At 42.0% G+C, this 2,621-nt stretch overlaps 1 pseudogene; it reads left to right on the forward strand.

Moving 5' to 3' along the window:
- Positions 1-281: 281 nt before the first annotated feature.
- On the forward strand, positions 282-2,135 carry LOC143681261 (BUB3-interacting and GLEBS motif-containing protein ZNF207 pseudogene; annotated as a pseudogene).
- Positions 2,136-2,621: the final 486 nt, after the last annotated feature.

A 2,621-nucleotide genomic window follows, 5' to 3' on the forward strand; every position in this document is an offset into this window, starting at 1 on the left:
TGACAAATCACATCTCCAGGGAGATTATCTGATTACAGTTTCAAACATACAGTATTGAATAGGGATTATTCTGCCTTTACGAAATGGGATTTTGATTAAAATATGGCTTTTCTAGGGTTCATACATCCTTTCAAACCAGCACAGTGAATAATATCTCAATTTAAAAATAAGTTAAAGGTTTTCCTGTGGGATGCAGTTGTAGCTATTGGGTCAGAAACTTGAATGATTTTTTGCCTTGTTTTTCTGTTTGTTTTCTCCCCTCTTTTAGCTTGTCTGCAGAATGCAGTCATGGGACACAAGAAGAAGAATAAGCTGAAGCTGTTATGCTGGTATTGCAATAGAGATTTTAATGATGAGAAAATCCTTATACAGCACCAAAGGGCAAAGCATCTTAAATGCAATTTGTCACAAGAAATTGCACATGGGACCTGGTTTAGTTATTCTTTGCATGCAGGTAAATAAGGAGACAATAGATGCTGTACCAAATGCAATACCTGGGAAAATAGATATAAAGCTAGAAATACATGGTGTGTTAGTTAGATTCAATTGTCAACTTGGCCAGGTGAGCATACCTAGTCTTGTTGCTGCGGACATAAGCCAACGGTACGTGAACCTCATCTGTTGCCAATTACATCTGCAGTCAGCTAGAAGGCGTGTCTGCTGCAATGAGTGATGTTTGACTTAATTGGCTGGTGCTTAAATGAGAGATTGCAACGTAGCACTGCTAAGCAGCTCGGCATTCCTCATTTCAGCACTAGCAGCTCAGCCCAGGCCTTTGGAGATGCAGAAAGAAGTCACCCTGGGGAAAGTTGTTGGGACCCAGGGGCCTGGAGAGAAGACAAGCAGAGACCATCTTGTGCCTTCCACGTAAGAAAGAACCTCGGTGGAAAGTTAGCTGCCTTTCCTCTGAAGAACCAACAAAATAAATCCCCTTTTATTAAGAGCCAATCCGTCTCTGGTGTGTTGCATTCCAGCAGATAGCAAACTAGAACACATGGTAAGGAAGGTATTCCAGAAAAAGACATTGGTGAAAGATGACAACTTCTTGAACAGAAAATATAAGAGGGTCAAAAAAAGGAAGCACAAGATGATTCTGATGAATATGATGTTGACTCAGTAGTTTCAACTTCATTTTGACTGTTCAACCTCAACAAGGTTATAATCCACCCACCCACCTAATGGCTCAGCCAGAACTACCCCCCAGTTCTGGGAGCACCAGGGATGCCTCTAGGTATACCTCCATTAATGCCAGGTGTTCCTCCTCTTATGACAGGAATGCTACCAATTATGCTACACATGCCACCTGTATTGCATCATCAGAGAAAACACACCCAGTCATTTTGCGATGAAAATATAATGATGCCAACGGGTGGAATGATGTCACCTGGACTAGGAATACCCCCTCTGATGCCTGGTATGCCACCACGTATGCCCCTACAAGTTCCACGTCTTGGAATTCCTCTAATGACTCAAATACAGACTGTTTCACCACCAGGTATTCTTAATAGACCACCTGCACCAGTAGCAACAGCTCCTGCTCCACAGCCTCCAGTTAATAAGCCTCTTTTCCCAAGTGCTGGACAGGCTTAGGCAGTTGTTCAAGGACCTGTTGGTACAGACTTAAGCCCTTAAATCGTACCCCTGCAACAGCTACAGAATCCCCAAAGCCTACATTCCCTACTTACACACAGTCTACAGCTTCAACCACTAGTACAACCAACAGCACTGCCACTAAGCCAGCCACTTCAATAATAAGTAAGCCTGCTACACTTACAACAACCAATGCAGCCAGCAAGGTGATCCATCCAGATGAGGATATATCACCGGAAGACAGTAGGGCAGTTACCTAAGTATCAATGTAACCTTCCTTGACCAGGACAGGCCCGCATTGGTAATCCACCAGTTGGACCAATTGGAGGGACGGTGCCGCCACAGCCAGGCATCACCCAGCAACAACGAGACCCCAGTGTTGCCTCATGATCAATATGGTGGTCCTCATCAAGGCATGCCAAGTTACATTCCCAGTTCTATAGCACTGTATGGTCAGGGACTGTCAATCGTGCCCCCTTAATTGGTCTCCTTGACCTCTGATGAGAATGAGACTTCCTGTAATGTCACAAGGTGGCTGTTCTTGATCTTACTTCAGGTAGTCTAGTAGCTTTGGAGAGTAAGCCTTTTCTCAACTTATGATTTGTTTATATAGCCAAGCTTCCATCAATTAAGTCTTCATTGTGACTTTAACAAAAATTATCTTCCCACATATAAAGAACTATTGAACATTTATTTTACATTGGAAAAATTATTTGGAATAAAGCAGGAGCATTTCCTGAAATTGCAATTTATACTGTATGGCTTCTTTTTCATGTTTCATCTGGGTTTTTAGAAGTGAACTATAGTAAATATGGTTCGTTGAATTGTGAAGGCACTGGAATTATATGAACATACCACCTTAATAAAGGCAAGTTTTGTAAGCTTACACTGCTATGTGTAAAGTTATGCCTTCACAGCATTTCAGATGCTGTTGGATTTTATGTCCCCAACCTAGCTTAGTGAGGGCTGTAACTGGATCAAGGAACTTTATATGGGAAGTCTGAATATGTAATAATATTTAATGTATTTAG

Source organism: Tamandua tetradactyla, chromosome 1, assembly GCF_023851605.1.
Source record: "Tamandua tetradactyla isolate mTamTet1 chromosome 1, mTamTet1.pri, whole genome shotgun sequence".
NCBI lineage: Eukaryota > Metazoa > Chordata > Mammalia > Pilosa > Myrmecophagidae > Tamandua > Tamandua tetradactyla.